This window comes from Dendrobates tinctorius, unplaced genomic scaffold, assembly GCF_039654945.1.
Source record: "Dendrobates tinctorius isolate UK_male_01 unplaced genomic scaffold, ASM3965494v1 ptg000070l, whole genome shotgun sequence".
Classification (NCBI taxonomy): domain Eukaryota; kingdom Metazoa; phylum Chordata; class Amphibia; order Anura; family Dendrobatidae; genus Dendrobates; species Dendrobates tinctorius.
Window position 1 is genome coordinate 94,517,606 of NW_027361738.1, and position 20,864 is coordinate 94,538,469.

The window sequence follows — 20,864 nt, forward strand, 5'->3', positions numbered from 1 at the left end:
CCTGTGTGACATGACCCACAGGCCGGTAACTAAAACAACAAGACAGGGGGGAAGGGGAAACAGTTACAATGGTGGCCCTGCGATAGGGAACGGGGACGTGGAGACCTCCTGCACTCCCCTGAGTCAGTGTCTCTATACTCCTAATGATCCCTAGGCCACTTCCGCACCGGGCGTCGATCAGGATACCTGAAATCCCTAGCTCGCCCTGAACCAATCCCTTACTAGTGAAGTGGACGGTGCAGAAACTAATCCCACCACTGCACTAAAACACACATTGAGGAAAGTGACAAACAGGGAAACACCACTTAGCTTTGCTCTGTTGCTAATGCTCCCAGCAACAGAGTCCGACACCTGAGTGCATCTTTTCCTCCAACCGGATCCAACACCTGAGTGCAGCTTTCCAGCAACAGAGTCACTCATCTGAGTGCAGCTTTACAGCAACAGAGTCCAGCATCAGAGTGCAGCCTTCCAGCAACAGAGTCCAGCATCTGAGTGCAGCTCTCTTCCAGCAACAGAGTCCAGCATCTGAGTGCAGCTTTCACCACAGCTGCCACTCCACCAAGCTTTGCAAGAACTCCTCGCTGACACCATAGCTGCCACTCCACCAAGGTTTGCAAGAACTCCTCGCTGACACCATAGCTGCCCCTCCACCATGCTTTACAAGAACTCCTCGCTCACACCATAGCTGCCACTCCTCCAAGCTTTGCCAGACCTCCTCACTGACACCATAGCTGCCACTCCAGGATTCTAACTGAGCTGCCAGGAACTCTCTCTAGCTCCTTCCTTCACCAAGGATGGTTGGAAAAAACCAATATCACCAACAGTGAGTGAAACCACCTGCTACACCTTTATAGGCAGGACCCAAGGAATCACACCTGCTTCATTATCATGTGCAATAACACTAACCACCACCGGGGGCAAACTAGAACAAAAGACACCACCGTGCAATAACCCCAATGGCCACCGGGGGCAAAAACCAACTCCAAGCAACCAGCTCAAAGGAAAAAAAGGTTACTCATTTAAAACCTGTCATAATCCAGCATGGATCATGACAGGAGGGCTTTGTGGGTGAGGGTAATAAGTTTATACAGAATTCTGGAGTGGATGGGTAGCCAGTGTAATGACTGGCACAAGGTAGAGGGAATGGTGTAACGATTGGTGAGGGATATGATCCTGGCTGCAGCATTCAAGACAGATTGGAGAGGGGAGAGTTTGGTAAGAGGGAGACCGATTAGAAGAGAGTTACAATAGTCGAGACAAGAATGAATAAGAGAAACAGTAAGAGTTTTTGCGGAGTCAAAAGTAAGAAAAGGTCGAATTCTAGAAATGTTTTTGAGGTGCAGATGACAAAAGCGAGCCAGTGATCATATGTGGGGGACAAAGGAAAGCTCGGAGTCAATTATGACCCCAAGACAGCGGGCATGTTGCTGGGGAGTAATAGTGGAACCACACACGGAAATGGCAATGTCGGGTATAGGTACATTAGTAGAGGGAGGAAACACAAGGAGTTCAGTCTTTGACAGGTTCAGTTTCAGATATAGGGAGGACATGTTGTTAGGCACAGCGTTTAGACAATCGCTGGTGTTTTCTTAAAGTGGTCACATGATAATAATAATAATATTATTTCTATAGTGCCAACATATTCCGCAGCACTTTACATTTCAGAGGGGATTTGTACAGACAATAGACATTACAGCCTAACAATAAACACATAAATCATAACAGATACCAAGAGGAATGAGGGCCCTGCTCGCAAGCTTACAGTCTATGAGGGAAAAGGGAGACAGGAAAGGTGGATGGTAACAATTGCTTTTATTGTTTTTATTGTTTGGACCATCCCTAGTGTAAGAATCGGGTGTTCCTGTTGCTGCATGAACCAGTTAACAGTCTAAATATGTAACAGTACAGACACAGAGGGCTATTAACTGCAAAAAGCATGTGGGAATATGATGCGAGGAACCTGGATATGGTAAAAAATTTTGAAATGAGCCACCTAGGGATAGATTAGGTTAATGCGTTGAGGCGATAAGCCAGTCTGAACAATTGCATTTTTAAAACTGTGGGGATTAGGGATTAATTGTATTGACCTGGGAAGTGCATTCCAAAGAAATGGTGCAGCACGTGTATAGTCTTGGAGACGGGAGTGGGAGGTTCTGATTATTGAGAATGCTAACCTCAGGTCGCTGGCAGATCGGAGGGCACGGGTAGACTGGTAGACTGAGACGAAGGAGGAGATGTAGGGTGGTGCTGAGCCATGGAGGGCTTTGTGGGTGAGGGTAATAAGTTTATACTGAATTCTGGAGTGGATGGGTAGCCAGTGTAATGACTGGCACAAGGTAGAGGCATTGGTATAGCGATTGGTGAGGAATATGATCCTGGCTGTAATATATTTGCCACGGTTTGCAGAGCACATTGATCTATGCTACAAAACCTACATGTGCACAAATAATATAGGCCAAAAAAAAATGACAGAAGCATTTATTGAGTCATATAACAATTTTTTTCAAGCCTTTTATTTTTTAAATATTTTTCACAATTTTCCAACTAGCCATAAAAAAGTTAATTTATTTTTGCACAAATTGCATGTAGAATTCTGATCGTTTCTGCTCATTTAGTTTATGGCTACATGTGGCTGATTTGTTGCAGGGATTTCTGCAATTGTTCCACTCATCTGACTGGGGTGGCACCATTAGGATATTACCGCATGTAGTGGCCAGGGGGATACAATGTCGCCTTTAAAAATCACATTGTCATGCAGTTCTGCAAAGTTTTCAAACTAATTTGCAATAGCCTCAATTAAAGGGAATCTGTCACCCCATTTTCGGCCTATAAGCTGCGGCCACCTCCATCAGGGGCTTTTCTGCAGCATTCTGTAATGCATTATGTAATGCTGTAGATAAGCCCCCAGTGTAACCTGAAAGATAAAAAAATAAGTTATGTTATACTAACCCCGGCGTCCGGCCCGGTCTGCTGAGTGTTGTGGTCCGGCACCTCCCATCTTCTAGAGATGACGTCCTCCTTCTTACTTCTGCCGCGGCTCCTGCACAGGTGTACTTTATCTGCCCTGTTGAGAGCAGAGTAAAGTACTGCAGTGCGCAGGTGCCAGACCTCTCTGACCTTTCCCGGCGCCTGCACACTGCAGTACATTACTCTGCCCTCAACAGGGCAGAGAAAGTACACCTGTGCAGGAGCCGTGGCAGAAGTAAGAAGGAGGACGTCATCTCTGGAAGATAGGAGGCGCCGGACCGCGACACCCACCGCACCAGACCACGCCCCCCCGGTGAGTATAATATAACATGTTTTTCTTATCTTTCAGGTTACATCAGGGGCTTATCTACAGCATTACAGAATGCATTACAGAATGTTGTAGATAAGCCCCTGATGGCGATGGCCGCATCTCATAGGCCAAAAATGGGGTGACAGATTACCTTTAACCTCTTCCCGACCACCCACAGTAGATAAACGTTGGCGCTTGCTGGGCTTTGTGCAGCGCCGACGTTTATCTACTGTCGGCGGTTTTGTGCCCCCCCGGGACCCCCACATACCTTACAACGCAGGGATCCCGGTGCACAATGCATGCTGGGACCCCCAACGTCATCGAGACCTGATTGGTTCAGGTCCTGATGACGTCAGCGTCACAGCAGCCAATGGGAGCGATCGCTGGGAAAGCTGCTTGTTTCCTGGCGATCTCACTCATTGTAACGCGGCTTCTCCTCTGATCTAACACTGACAGATGATCAGAGGTGAATCAGCGTTACTGTGTGACTAGATCGCTGCCTGGCACAGCTGATCGCTGCCTAGCACAGCTGTGCCAGGCAGCGATCTTGTCACACAGTAACGCTGCTTCACCTCTGATCATCTGTCATTGTGAGATCAGAGGAGAAGTCGCGTTATTATGTGCCAGGCAGCGATCTTGTCACATAGTAACGCTGCTTCACCTCTGATGATCTGTCAGTGTGAGATCAGAGGAGAAGTGGCGTTACTATGAATCAGATCGCAGCGCAGCGATCTTGTCACAAAAATAAAAAAAAGTAAAGAAAAAAGCAGGTACACAGGTTAGGGCTAGGGCTAGGGCAAGGGCTAGGGCTAGGGTTAGGGTTAGGGTTAGGGTTAGGGTTAGGGCTAGGGTTAGGGCTAGGGTTAGGGCTAGGGCTGGGATTAAGGTTATGGGTGTGTTGGTGTTAGGTTTGTGGTTAGGGTTATGGTTAGGGCTGAGATTAGGGTTAGGGGTGTGTTGGGGTTAGGGTTGGAATTAGAATTGGGGGTTTCCACTGTTTAGGTACATCAGGGGCTCTGTAAATGCAATATGACGCCCACAGACCATCCATCAAAGTCTGCATTTCAGAACGTCACTACTTCCCTTCCGAGCACCACCGTGTGCCCAAACAGTAGTTTTCTCCCACATATGGGGTACCAGCGTACTCAAGACAAATTGGACAACAACTCTTAGGGTCCAATTTCTCCTGTTACCCTTGTGAAAATAAAAATTGGGGGCTAAAAGATCATTTTTGTGGAAAAAAAATGATTTTTTTTATTTTCACGCCTCTACATTATAAACTTTACTGAAACACTTGGGGGTTCAAAGTGCTCACCACACATCTAGATAAGTTCCTTGGGGGGTATAGTTTCCAAAATGGGGTCACTTGTGGGGGATTTCCACTGTTTAGGTACATCAGGGGCTCTGCAAACGCGACATGACACCCGCAGACCATTCCATCAAAGTCTGCATTTCAGAACGTCACTACTTCCCTTCCGAGCCCCACCGTGTGCCCAAACAGTAGTTTTCTCCCACATATAGGGTACCAGCGTACTCAGGACAAATTGGACAACAACTCTTAGGGTCCAATTTCTCCTGTTACCCTTGTGAAAATAAAAATTGGGGGCTAAAAGATCATTTTTGTGGAAAAAAAATGATTTTTTTATTTTCACGCCTCTACATTATAAACTTTACTGAAACACTTGGGGGTTCAAAGTGCTCACCACACATCTAGATAAGTCCCTTGGGGGGGTCTAATTTCCAAAATGGGGTCACTTGTGGGGGGTTTCCACTGTTTAGGTACATCAGGGGCTCTCCAAATGCGACATGGCATCCGATCTCAATTCCAGCCAATTCTGCATTGAAAAAGTCAAACGGCACTCCTTCCGTTCTGAGCTCTGCCGTGTGCTCAAACAGTGGTTTAGCCCCACATACGGGGTATTGGCGTATTCGGGAGAAATTGCACAAAAAATGTTGTGGTTCATTTTCTCTTTTTACACTTGTGAAAATAAAAAAAAATGGTTTTGAAGTAAAATGTTTGTGAAAAAAAGTTAAATGTTTATTTTTTCCTTCCATATTCCATTCATTCATGTGAAGCACCTGAAGGGTTAATAAACTTCTTGAATGTGGTTTTGAGTACATTGAGAGGTGCAGTTTTTAGAATGGTGTCACTTTTGGGTATTTTCTGTCATATTGACCCCCCAAACTCACTTCAAATGTGAGGTGGTCCCTATAAAAAATGGTGTTGCAAATTTTGTTGTAAAAATGAGAAATCGCTGGTCAACTTTTAACCCTTATAACTTCCTAAAAAAAAAATCATGTTTCCAAAATTGTGCAGATGTAAAGTAGACATGTGGGAAATGTTATTTATTAACTATTTTGTACGATATCACTCTCTGATTTAAGGCCATAAAAATTAAAAGTTTGAAAATTGCAAAATTTTCTAAATTTTCGCCAAATTTTGATTTTTTTTAACAAATAAGCGCAGCTCATATCTAAAAAATTTTACCACCATCATGAAGTACAATATGTCATGAGAAAACAATGTCATAATCAGTAGGATCCATCGAAGCGTTCTAGAGTTATGACCTCATAAAGTGACACTGGTCAGAATTGAAAAAATTGGCCCGGTCACAAAGACAAAAACAGGCTCGGGTGTGAAGGGGTTAAGGTTGGGACTTCCCGCAATGCCCACATGCCACACTAGATCATGGTGTGTCCATTGATTAGAAAGGGCACCATGCAACCATGCAATACTATATGTCTCCTGTGGGGGTGCTGCAGGGAAATTCAACTTATACTGCCAAATACCTAAATTGATCCCTAGATTTACAAGCGGCAGGAAATTACGGTAATCAAAATTCTTAAAATCTTTTCTTGCCATTATTGAATCAAAATATTCTTCCTTATATCCAGAACCTAATAATTTGGATTGAACAAGTGTATCTATCTTACAATTAATACAGAAAAAAAGGATTTGCAGACCCATAATATATCTAAGGCATAAAATATCGTGTGGAGGTAACCACAAAAAAGGATCAAATACAGACCAATAACACCACTCAAAGTATATCAAATAATAAAGAGTAGTAACATACTAATTCAAAAGTTCACATCTTTAGTGCAAAAAAATCACACAGTGAAGGAAAAAAGAAACAGCACAAACAAGCCCTAAAAACCCATAAAAAAACAATTAGAGCAGTGTGGTTCCAAAATAAATACAAATGTCTTGAACAGTTGTTATAAATTATTGCAATAATTACATAATGCAAGCCATGTTGAATAAATTACAAGGCAGATGGAAAAGCAAAATGGTATATTTGTTGAATATCAGTGGTTTGTGAAAAATAGTGTCAAGGACCCCATTAAAGCAGTAGAGTTATATTCAACAACCATATTTCAACAATGCAGACCATGTGCCATGATGTTTTGTCTGAACCACAGTGCCCAGCACCCCAACGCGCGTTCCGCACATAGCTTCGTCAGGGGGCTGAGAGCTTGGTACAATAGTTCAGTATAGATAATCCTGTCTAGTTCTGGACTTCACAGTTAGTATGCTTACCGAAATTGATACATTACATATTCTCCAATCCAGACAGTTTTTCAGCCTCCCAAAAAGAATGCTTCCATTCACTGAAAGCAAGCAGATAAATACAGTGTGTCCATAAAGTCATGGTGCACGTTTACAGTTTACGTTTTGGCCCTTTCTCTGGCCCAATCATATCAGACCTGTTCATGAGGAGAGATAACAAGAACCAATCAAACAAAACCAACTCATTTATGCTGTTGCTGAGCCCCCCCAGTCAGATTAACCCCTGATAAACTGAACTCTGATTAATACATTGCCAGGTCTGTGACATCATGCAACCACAAGTTTGCATGTGCGTAGGACAACAAATGGAGCCCACATCGAACTGCACTGGATAGGTATGAAACTGGGAGAGTTTTCTTTTATTTGGAGCAGATTTCACATTTCTATCGTCTTTTGTTGCTTTCCAGTGACTGGCCAAAAGTGAACCCTGACTTTACGGACACACTGTATAATTTTTTGTAAGTAAAAGTTCAAAATGAAAAATAAGTTAGGAAACTGCACAAACTTTCAATATAGCACCATTACATGAGTATCTATCACACCATAGACCTTGACACAGCAATGCTATGATTAAGGGTCAAACATGATCCGAAACGCGTAAGCCTACACATGCTTTTATCTCAGTTGGAATTGTATTTTTAATGATGGACTAAATAAAGGCTTTTTCTGAATTTTCCACATCGTGTGCTGGAACTACAATAAAGTTTTTTTTTAACGAAAGATTTTCTCCCAGATGGGGATGGATTTATTCCGTGCACCGAAATCATGGAAAGGAGGACTGGGCAGGCTGGACCAGGTGAGCTGAAGATTTATTTCACATTGCTTGACACAGCCATGTATTACCTGGATTCCACATTGATTTTAATAGAAGTGTAAGGCTTACTTCTGCCTGTGCTGACGCTGCAGGTACATCGTACACTTGCTATTAGGTTCAATCATAGATCATGGCGGGAGTCACGCGTATAAAAAAATCGGTCTGATGTTGGTCCAGAAAAGTAGGACGAGTGTCATGTGAGTTCGATGCAATTTTTCTCAGCTAGCATCCGTATAACATCCATTCGCAATGCGTTTTTAACATCAGCTTTTACATACTGGAATTGTCTATGTAATTTAAAGCTAGTTTACAAACTAATAAAGCAATCTTATATTCAGATATAGATAGATAAATAGATAGATAGATAGATAGATAGATAGATAATAGATAGATAGATAGATAGATAGATAATGAGATATAGATAGATAGATAGATAATGAGATATAGATAGATAGATAGATAGATAGATAGATAATGATACAAAGATAATAGATAATGACAGATAGATAATAGATAGATAGATAGATAGATAATAGATAGATAGATAGATAATGATTTATAGGTAGATAGATAATAGATAGATAATGATATATAGATAATAGATGATAGATAGATAGACTGTATAATAGATAATAGATGGATAGATAATGATAGATAGATAATAGATGATAGATAGATAGATTGATAGATATACTGTATAATAGATAATAGATAGATGATAGATAGATGATAGATAGATAATAGATAGAATAGAATAGATAGCCCACTACATATAATAAACTAACTTCCTTTAGTGCCTTTCATGTGGCACTAAAGGATGTTTAGTTCTATTTAGCCTATCAAATAAATAATCTAAAATATGGTATGGGGTCACCCCTTTTTTAAAATAACAAGACTAAGGGAAAGCAGATAGCTGTGAGCTGATATTATTATTCTGGGAAGGGACCAATAACCATGGAGCTTCCCAGCCTATTAATAAAAGCTCACAGCTGTCTGCGTAGCCTTTACTGTTTGTTAAAAAGGGGGGACCCCAAAGAAATGACATTACATAGCTGACATCAACCCCAAAACCATTACCCTGATTGCCAACGCACCAGGGCAATCAGGAAGATCCAAGGCTAAGCGCCAGAATTGGCGCATTGAATGCGGCATTTCTGGGATGGTTAAGGGCTGGTGTTATAGTCTGGGATCTCCATGGTCCCTTCCCAGCCTATTAATATCATCCCGCAGTTGTTTCCTTAGCCTCTGCTGGGTATTAAAAATAGGGGGAACCCCACATCTCTTTTGGGGGGGGGGCTCTATGCTTTTTAATAACCAGTAAAGGCAACACAGAAAGTTGTGAGCTGTTATTAATAGGCTTGGAAGCTCCATGGATATTGGCCCCCTCCTAAAATAATAACACCAGCTCACAGCCGTCTGCTTTCGCTCAGCTGGTTAGAAAAAAATAGTGGGGACCCCACCCCATTTCTTTTCATTTATTTAATTATTAACTAAATGCATTACAATGCATTACAAGTATAGAAAACTACACATGCAAAGCACTGATATGTCTCACTGACATATTTTTATCAATTCTATTCGGACAGTTCAGGCTGTGAATTTACTGTACTTGGCTGATGAAATGTCAGGTTTCCTTTGAGATGTGCGCGTAAAAATCAGACTGCACATGCATGGCCCGTGTGCCGTGTGATTTTTTTTTCGCACCCATTGACTTGCATTGGCGAGTATGATCTGATTCTCGCAGACAATCGCAGCATGCTGTGATTTTTTTTATCAGCCTGAGCCGAGGTAAGAAAAAACACAGATGAGCAGAGACTCATTGGCTAACATTGGTCAGAGTACAATGCGATGTTTTCTCACATTGCACTCCTCCGTATTAGACGCTAATGTGAGCGATGCCTACAGCTGATGATTGGGACTTGTCAAAGCAGACATTGTCATCGTTAGTGGACGCTTCTAACAAAAAAGGGGTTTTAATATATTGGTTTAAGAAAGTTTTTGGACTATCTCCCTATGTTTTATAAGGCAACACCCTACATAGCTTGCACTTCAGAAGAGAAATAAGAAACCGTTGGTAGGTTATCTTGGGCCGACCCTGACACCGCAGCAGATTGAAGGCAGCACACCTATAAATAAATGGATAGGATCAAATATTAGACCATGAATTGGGAACGTTTCCAAAGTCTCGTTAGATGGTTATGACAGTGAACACACGTGTTTATCATTTACATCTCATCTACGAGCTATTACACATTATGATATCACGGTTGCATTATGTAGATATGTAGAGACCTGGATAGGATCAAAATGATCAAGTTGGGCCGTTTCCCAAAAAAGTCACAATGATCTGCTTGTGCTCCACATATCTGGCATTGAGCGTAACGTATGTCTTCCTTATGGGAATCATCCCTGATTAGAAGAATATGCATTAGACGTCTTTTATTGTGTATCTTCTCTTTTGGATTTATAGTTGACAGTAATTATAAACCAACTAAATGTGTAGATATCGCATCAAAACCCATGAAGAGGTGTTCATGACTTCACAATACTCGGTGGGTTGGGACGACCAGATTGTTTTAAGCCACGTAGTTAATGTCAAGTAGCTGTGCAGAAAGCTCCATGAACAAGGCAAAGGAGGATTTTTGGGGGCTAGCAGAGGATCCTTGACTTTTGCCTGTTCCACAGAGCTGTAGGTACATAATGTGCTACCAGATGGTGCTCCGTGCAGGACCACGTGTCTGCTAATACTGGCACATGTCACAATATTGAAGAAACATACAAAGGAACGGGAAGGAATGGCGTCATCACTTTGTAGAACCCAGAGCTTGTATGAAACCAAAATATATTTGTCCAAATGACCACCTATCCACCGAGTAGATGATAAATGTGTAATAAGGCTCTTTTGTTGGTTACCCAGCAGCTCTAATAAGAGGTTTTATTCATGTTACTCCATCAGTTCTAGGGAAGTCCTGGTATTCGCCCTTTAACCTTGGCAGATATGTGGATTTATACAATGGCCCCTGGGTTGAGTCCTTGGAGTATCTGTAAGGGTGCTGTACTGTGCTATCGCATTCCTGCCCCTAAAGACACAAATTGCATTGTGCGTGTATTATGCCGTGCGTCTTTGTATATATCATGATAAAATGTGCCATGTAAAATTGTGATGTTAGTAATGTACAGTGTAGTATGTGATAATATAATGCTTAGTATAAAGTATAGGATAGGTAATGTAGTTCACTGTAGGATAGGCAGTGACAAGAGATTAACTTAGGATAGAATAAAAGTTGAGACTAGCCCAGAGTGGGAGGGGTCAATGTCCGAGAAAGTGACTGTGCTCCTGTCAATTGGTTAGATAGGGTCTGGAGTGTAAAGTGAGCATAGCTACATGAACGGGTAACCATAAGTGAAAGGAGACTAAGGACAAGGGATAGTGTGATCCTGAAGAGAAGTGACTGATGGAACAAAGTGACCTTCCAGAGAAGTGTCTTTGGAAAGGACACTGAGTCATGAACAGAGCTTGTTACGCAGAAGGTAACGGACCTAAGCAGGACCGAGTACAACTGAGTAATGGGGGTCCCAAGTGCAAAGGATTCCAGGGCACTAGTAGTGGAAGAAATAGGATGCAGAACTGAAGAGCAAGTAAGGAGACTTGCTGATCAGGACTGTAGCATTAAAGCTGGGTTGTGGTGGAGTACAGAGAAACAGTGTGCTTCACCAGCCCTGGAGTAAACTTTGGAGAAAGGATATTTAAAGAGTAAAATGTTTATACTGTGAAGGAAACATCCATAAAGCTTTGTACCTGCTATCCCTCGTATATAACTTTTACCAAGTTACCATTCAGTATAGAGTTTGTTTTGGAACGGGAGTCCCTCTCATTGAACTGTAAAGCCCACATCACCAGCTACATGCAGCCTGCACAGGCATCAGGTCAACGCAGCACAAGTCCACACACGCAACAAGGAGCCATCCTTTCATGTAGCGCACTGGGGCATAATAGGAGACAAGTGTCGTGCCCCCAGCTACTGCTCCACGCCGCGCTACATAGCCACTGACCAGTGGAGTGGGATAGCAGGAATGGTCAAGTTGGCGGGTCAGAACCAGGGGGGCACACAAAAGACAAAATTGTAAATCAAAAGAATAGTCAGGAATAGAGTTGAGCGATACCGTCCGATACTTCAAAGTATCGTATCGGATGGTATCGGCCGATCTTTAAAAAAAGTATCGGTATCGCCGATTCCGATACCGGAAGTCCCATTCAAGTCTATGGGACTTCCGGTATCGGAATAAGAAAAACCCTTTCCTGCCCTTGTACAGCCTCTCTGGGGTCTGTACGGGCCTTTCGGGGGGCTGTGCCGGCCTGCCAGGGGGTCTGTGCAGGCTCCGGTGGTCTGTGCCGGCCTGCCGGGGGGCTGTGCAGGCTCCGGTGGGCTGTGCCGGCCTGCCGGGGGGCTGTGCCGGCCTGCCGGGGGGCTGTGCAGGCTCCGGGGGGCTGTGCCGGCCTGCCGGGGGGCTGTGCCGGCCTGCCGGGGGGCTGTGCAGGCTCCGGGGGGCTGTGCCGGCCTGCCGGGGGGCTGTGCCGGCCTGCCGGTGGTCTGTGCAGGCTTCGGGGGTCTGTGCAGGCATCGTCCGATGGGACTACAAGTCCCATCGGGCGATGCCTGCTACCATGACAGTGATTGACACATTAGCCAATGATGGGACAGTAGTAGTCCCATCATCCGGCTAATGTGTTAAATGTAAAAAAAAAAAAAAAAAAAATTACATGCTACATACATACTACATGCATACTACATACATGCTACATTCATACTACATACTACATACATGCTACATTCATACTACATAAATACTACATGCAACATACATACTACATATATACTACATACATACTACATATATACTACATGCATGCTACATACATACTACATGCTACATACTACATACATACTACATGCATGCTACATACATACTACATGCTACATACATACTACATATATACTACATGCATGCTACATACATACTGCATGCTACATACATACTACATATATACTACATGCATGCTACATACATACTACATGCTACATACATACCACATACATACTACATGCATGCTACATGCTACATACATACTACATACAGTGGGGCAAAAAAGTATTTAGTCAGTCAGCAATAGTGCAAGTTCCACCACTTAAAAAGATGAGAGGCGTCTGTAATTTACATCATAGGTAGACCTCAACTATGGGAGACAAACTGAGAAAAAAAAATCCAGAAAATCACATTGTCTGTTTTTTTTTCACTTTATTTGCATATTATGGTGGAAAATAAGTATTTGGTCAGAAACAAGCAATCAAGATTTCTGGCTCTCACAGACCTGTAACTTCTTCTTTAAGAGTCTCCTCTTTCCTCCACTCATTACCTGTAGTAATGGCACCTGTTTAAACTTGTTATCAGTATAAAAAGACACCTGTGCACACCCTCAAACAGTCTGACTCCAAACTCCACTATGGTGAAGACCAAAGAGCTGTCAAAGGACACCAGAAACAAAATTGTAGCCCTGCACCAGGCTGGGAAGACTGAATCTGCAATAGCCAACCAACTTGGAGTGAAGAAATCAACTGTGGGAACAATAATTAGAAAATGGAAGACATACAAGACCACTGATAATCTCCCTCGATCTGGTGCTCCACGCAAAATCCCACCCCGTGGGGTCAGAATGATCACAAGAACGGTGAGCAAAAATCCCAGAACCACGCGGGGGGACCTAGTGAATGAACTGCAGAGAGCTGGGACCAATGTAACAAGGCCTACCATAAGTAACACACTACGCCACCATGGACTCAGATCCTGCAGTGCCAGACGTGTCCCACTGCTTAAGCCTGTACATGTCCGGGCCCGTCTGAAGTTTGCTAGAGAGCATTTGGATGATCCAGAGGAGTTTTGGGAGAATGTCCTATGGTCTGATGAAACCAAACTGGAACTGTTTGGTAGAAACACAACTTGTCGTGTTTGGAGGAAAAAGAATACTGAGTTGCATCCATCAAACACCATACCTACTGTAAAGCATGGTGGTGGAAACATCATGCTTTGGGGCTGTTTCTCTGCAAAGGGGCCAGGACGACTGATCCGGGTACATGAAAGAATGAATGGGGCCATGTATCGTGAGATTTTGAGTGCAAACCTCCTTCCATCAGCAAGGGCATTGAATATGAAACGTGGCTGGGTCTTTCAACATGAGAATGATCCAAAGCACACCGCCAGGGCAACGAAGGAGTGGCTTCGTAAGAAGCATTTGAAGGTCCTGGAGTGGCCTAGCCAGTCTCCAGATCTCAACCCTATAGAAAACCTTTGGAGGGAGTTGAAAGTCCGTGTTGCCAAGCGAAAAGCCAAAAACATCACTGCTCTAGAGGAGATCTGCATGGAGGAATGGGCCAACATACCAACAACAGTGTGTGGCAACCTTGTGAAGACTTACAGAAAACGTTTGACCTCTGTCATTGCCAACAAAGGATATATCACAAAGTATTGAGATTAAATTTTGTTTCTGACCAAATACTTATTTTCCACCATAATATGCAAATAAAATGAAAAAAAACCAGACAATGTGATTTTCTGGATTTTTTTTTCTCAGTTTGTCTCCCATAGTTGAGGACTACCTATGATGTAAATTACAGACGCCTCTCATCTTTTTAAGTGGTGGAACTTGCACTATTGCTGACTGACTAAATACTTTTTTGCCCCACTGTATATACTACATGCATGCTACATACATACTACATATATACTACATGCATGCTACATACATAATGCATGCTACATACATACTACATACATACTACATACATACCACATATATACTACATACATACAATACATTCATACAATACATACATAGACATACAGTACATATAACATAGAGTAACATACTTACCAATACTTGTCACATTGTTCCCCGAAGCCATTGTCGTCTACGGAATAAATATTAACATAACAAACCACAAAAATACTCACCCACGATCCGAAGCAGTCCACGAGTGTGTCCCACGACGATCTTGGGTAGAGAACTGCAGCATCAGCTGTTGCTGCCGTTCTCTACGGGCTGCAGGAATCCAATGACGGAAGGTAGGTATCCTTCCGCACTGTATTCCTCCGCCACTTAAAAAAAAAAAAAAAGTCCCTAGTCTCACTTTATGCCATTGCTGTGTGGGAATTTCCCACGCAGCAATGGCATAAAGTGAGACTAGGGACTTTTTTTTTTTAAGTGGCGGAGGAATACAGTGCGGAAGGATACCTACCTTCCGTCATTGGATTACTGCAGCCCGTAGAGAACGGCAGCATCATCTGATGCTGCCGTTCTCTACCCAAGATCGTCGTGGGACACACTCGTGGACTGCTTCGGATCGTGGGTGAGTATTTTTGTGGTTTGTTATGTTAATATTTATTCCGTAGACGACAATGGCTTCGGGGAACAATGTGACAAGTATTGGTAAGTATGTTACTCTATGTTATATGTACTGTATGTCTATGTATGTATTGTATGAATGTATTGTATGTATGTAGTATATATGTGGTATGTATGTAGTATGTATGTAGTATGTATGTAGCATGCATGTAGCATGCAGTATGTATGTAGCATGCATGTAGTATATATGTAGTATGTATGTAGCATGCATGTAGTATATATGTAGTATGTATGTAGCATGTATGTATGTGGTATGTATGTAGCATGTAGTATGTATGTAGCATGCATGTAGTATATATGTAGTATGTATGTATGTAGCATGTAGTATGTATGTAGCATGCATGTAGCATGTATGTAGCATGCATGTAGCATGTATGTAGTATGTATGTAGCATGTATGTAGTATGTATGTAGCATGTAGTATGTATGTAGCATGCATGTAGTATGTATGTAGTATTTTTTTTTTTTTTTTTTTTTTAACATTTAACACATTAGCCGGATGATGGGACTACTACTGTCCCATCATTGGCTAATGTGTCAATCACTGTCATGGTAGCAGGCATCGCCCGATGGGACTTGTAGTCCCATCGGACGATGCCTGCACAGACCCCCGAAGCCTGCACAGACCACCGGCAGGCCGGCACAGCCCCCCGGCAGGCCGGCACAGCCCCCCGGAGCCTGCACAGACCACCGGCAGGCCGGCACAGCCCCCCGGCAGGCCGGCACAGCCCCCCGGAGCCTGCACAGCCCCCCGGCAGGCCGGCACAGCCCCCCGGCAGGCCGGCACAGACCCCCACAGGGTGCACAGACCACCGGCAGGCCGGCACAGCCCCCCGGCAGGCCGGTACAGACCCCGGGCAGTCCACACAGCCCCCCGGCAGGCCGGCAGAGACCCCCGGAAGGCCCGAAATGACGGCGCATCATGATGCGCACACACCGCGCATCATGATGACGTCAGTCTGTCAATCAACTTTGAACTTCCGATTCCGATGCCGAATTCCGATATTGAAAAAATATCGGAAGTCGGTATCGGAATTCCGATACAGCAAGTATCGGCCGATACCCGATACTTGCGGTATCGGAATGCTCAACACTAGTCAGGAAATGGGGCCGAGGTCAGGAGAAGAATCAAACAGACTAACCAAGGGCAGAGGAACAGGAGTAAACCAAAGCTAGTATTAACTATAACTGGCAACTCTCAACAGTAAAATGGGAGAACCCAGAGGCTGTGTGAAACCAAAATATATATATTTGTGAAAGTGACCACCTATCCACTGGGTAGATGATAAATGTGTAATGAGACTATGTTCTTGGTCACCCAGCAGCTCTAAATAGGGCTTCCGAAGCAAGCATCTCTATTCTTCCGACAGGTATGTTCATCCACCCAGCTCTCCTGCTGTCTGTCTATGAAGAGCACATAGTCCATCACCCAGCTTTGCACATAGACTTGCCTCTGCACCTAGCATTCACATGGTATGCCTTTCAGCTAAACCCAGCTTACCCCAGAGTTATTTATGACCTTGTTTACTCTGGCTTGATCATATGCATCTGGTCCACTCTTAATGGTGCGTCCAAGATGAGCAGAGACCACTCCTCTCTGCTTCACACCTGACTGCACTTAGTTGTACATATATTGCATAGCTCAAGTCTGCATAAAGACTTCAGTCTGCAGTGTGATTCCTATAAGTGTGTTCTAGAAGTGTGAAGATAAATTTTAGAATTAAAACCAGAATTGAACCAGAAGGGAACTGAAGGTAACTGTACACAGTCACTGTAAACAATATTTCTGTTTGTTTTCACTTTCACCCTAATCCTTCGCTTTCTGCTAATTCCCCTAATCCCTACTCCTAGTAAGGAACTTTTCATCTCTTCTTCAATCCTCCCCATCCACCTCACCTCCTCCTCAAAACTGTTCCTTAACATACAATCCTCTGTCTCCAAACACAGACAGCCCCCTCATGCCCTCTCCTGCTCCCACCTGCTAATACTTTCTCTGCTCCTTCTCACTGCTGGTGATATCTCTCCAAATCCTGGTCCTCCTCACCACATTCCCACAGTCATTTCTACCTCCCATCCACGCTCTATCACAACCTTCCGTAACCACTCCAACCTTATACCCATTCACCCAGCCCCGCTTCCCCAGTCCCACTAACAGGAGCTCTGTGGAACGCTCGCTCTGTCTGCAACAAGCTTTCCTACATCCATGATCTTTTTGTTACTACCAAACTTTCCTTCCTCGCCATCACCAAAACCTGGCTCACCCCTTCTGACAAAGCCTCTCCTGCTGCACTTTCATATGGTGGCTTCCACCTTTCTCACACCCCCGCCCCACCAGCAAACATGGCGGAGGAGTTGGTTTTCTCCTGTCAGATACCTGCTCCTTCACCCCAATCCCACTGCCACCCTCTGTTACCCTCCCTTCCTTTGAGGTGCACTCTGTGCGCATCTACTCCCCTTCCAACCTACAACTGGCTGTCATCTACCGGGCCCCAGGGCCTGCCACCACCTTCTTTAACCACTTCACCACCTGGCTACTTCATTTCCTTTCCGCGGACATCCCTACTATCATCATGGGCGACTTCAACATCCCCATTGACACTTCCCTCTCAGCTTCCACTAAACTTCTATCTCTCACTTCCTCCTTCGGCCTCACTCAATGGTCTTCTACAGCCACCCACAAAGATGGCCACACACTGAACCTCATCATCACCCGCCTCTGCTCCCTATCTAACCTCTCTAACTCACCTCTTCCTCTCTCTGACCACAACCTTCTCACATTCTCTTCCCTCTCCACTCCATGTCTACAATCCCCACCCCACAAACTTTCACACCCTCGCAGAAATCTTAAACACCTTGACCTACACTCATTCTCTGAATCCCTCCTCCCTCTCACAGATATAAGTTCCTTACACAATGCGGATGATGCTGCTGCTCTATATAACACCACTATAGCTGTAGCTTTGGAATCTGCTGCCCCACTTACACATACCAAAGCTCGCAAAATCAACAGACAGCCCTGGCACACCAGCCTGACCAAAGAACTGAGGCGAGCTTCCAGGGCTGCTGAGCGCAGATGGAAAAGATCCCACTCCAACGAGCACTTCATCTCATTCAAACAGTCTCTCACTACTTTCAAGACCACACTCGCCACAGCTAAACAAACCTACTTCTCATCGCTCATATCCGCCCTGTCTCACAACCCTAAACAGTTATTCAACACCTTCAATTCTCTCCTCCGTCCCCCAGCACCTCCTCCCTCCCCACTCATCTCAGCTGAAGACTTTGCCTCATTTTTCAAGCAGAAGATTGATAACATCAGAGACAGTTTTGGTCAACAACCCTCAGAGCCCCTCCTCCCGACTTCCCAGCCCTCCACCTCCAAAACCAACTTCTCCACCATTACAGAAGATCGACTCTCCACTCTACTCTCAAGATCACATCTCACCACTTGTGCACTTGACCTGATTCCTTCCCACTTCATCCCAAACCTCACCACAGTCTTCATCCCAACCCTAACCCATCTCTTCAACCTATCACTAACAACTGGTGTTTTCCCCTCAAGCTTTAAACATGCCTCAATCACACCTATCCTCAAAAAGCCCTCTCTTGACCCATCCTCTGTATCTAGGTATCGTCCTATATCACTTCTCCCCTATGCCTCTAAGCTACTGGAACAACACGTCTACCTTGAACTGTCCTCCCATCTCTCTTCTTGCTCCCTATTCGACCGCTTACAATCTGGCTTCCGGTCACACCACTCCACCGAAACTGCCCTTACTAAGGTCATCAATGACCTCTTAACCACCAAGAGCAAGCGACACTACTCTGTCCTCCTCCTCCTGGACCTGTCGGCTGCCTTTGACACAGTGGACCATTCCCTACTATTACAGACCCTCTCATCCCATGGCATCACAGACTTGGCCTTGTCCTGGATCTCATCAAACCTAACAGACCGGACATTCAGCGTCTCCCACTCACACACCACCTCCTCACCTCGCCCCCTATCTGTCGGAGTCCCACAAGGTTCAGTCCTAGGACCCCTGCTCTTCTCCATTTACACCTTTGGCCTGGGACAGCTTATAGAATCTCATGGCTTTCAGTATCATCTCTATGCTGATGACACACAGATCTACATCTCCGGACCAGATATCAGCTCCCTGCTAACCAGAATCCCTCAATGTCTGTCCACTATTTCATCCTTCTTCTCTACCAGATTTCTGAAACTTAACATGGACAAAACAGAATTCATCATCTTTCCCCCATCTCACGTGACCCCCCCAACGAACCTATCCATTACAGTAAATGGCTGCCCACTCTCCCCAGTCCCACAAGCTCGCTGCCTCGGGGTAATCCTTGATGCTGATCTCTCCTTCAAACCACATATCCAAGCCCTTTCCACTTCCTGCCGACTTCAACTCAAAAATATTTCACGAATCCGTTCATTCCTCAACCAAGAATCTGCAAAAACCCTAGTCCATGCCCTCATTATCTCTCGCCTTGACTACTGCAACCTCCTGCTCAGTGGCCTCCCCTCGAACACTCTCGCACCCCTCCAATCTATTCTAAGCTCCGCTGCCCGACTAATACACCTGTCCCCCCGCTATTCCCCAGCTTCTCCCCTCTGTCAATCCCTTCACTGGCTCCCCATTGCCCAGAGACTCCAGTACAAAACCCTAACCATGACATACAAAGCCATCCACAACCTGTCTCCTCCATACATCTGTGACCTCGTCTCCCGGTACTTTCCTGCACGCAACCTCCGATCCTCACAAGATCTCCTTCTCTACTCCCCTCTTATCTCCTCTTCCCACAATCGCATACAAGATTTCTCTCGCGCATCACCCTACTCTGGAACTCTCTACCACAACATATCAGACTCTCACCTACCATCGAAACCTTCAAAAAGAGCCTGAAGACCCACCTCTTCCGACAAGCCTATAACCTGCAGTAACCACCGATCGACCAAACCGCTGCATGACCAGCTCTACCCTCGCCTCCTGTATTTTCACCCATCCCTTGTAGATTGTGAGCCTTCGCGGGCAGGGTCCTCTCTCCTCCTGTACCAGTTATGACTTGTATTGTTCAACATTATTGTACTTGTTTTTATGTATACCCCTCCCTACATGTATAGCGCCATGGAATAAATGGCGCTATAACAATAAATAATAATAATAATAGTGGGAGTAAATGGAACAAAGTATATCAGTTATAGGGCAGTCCTGGCCTTGACCCGTTAACCCTGTACAGGGATGTGGACTTACACAGTGATCCTGAGTTGAGTTCTTTGAGAAGCCACTGGCTGATGGTGTGGGGTGGCAGTAATGGTCAGGTCTGTGGGTCAGAAGCAGGAGGGCAGTGTCACGGACGTGGTTAGTGGAACCACTGTGCCACAGACCGCGGAGAGCCTGGAGGGGTGTGACTAAGCGAGCACCTAACTGTTCACTAGAGTCTCTGATGGTGAGGTTAGACATGGCTCCCGATGAAAGCCAGGTGCCACTCCAGGACAGACCAATGGACATGCAGCAGCTGGAACCAGAGGACAGACTGGATGGAGCATCAAGGAGAGTTTGTATCAGAGTGCAGTAGGCAGAATCTGCATCAAAGCGCAGCAGGCAGGATCTGCACCAGATTGCAGCAGGCAGGATCTGCACCAGAGTGCAGCAGGGACTGGTATGCAACCTTACACAAAATAGACTGAAAAACAGGAAGGCACCCACCCAGTGGAGAGGAAGCAATATATACAA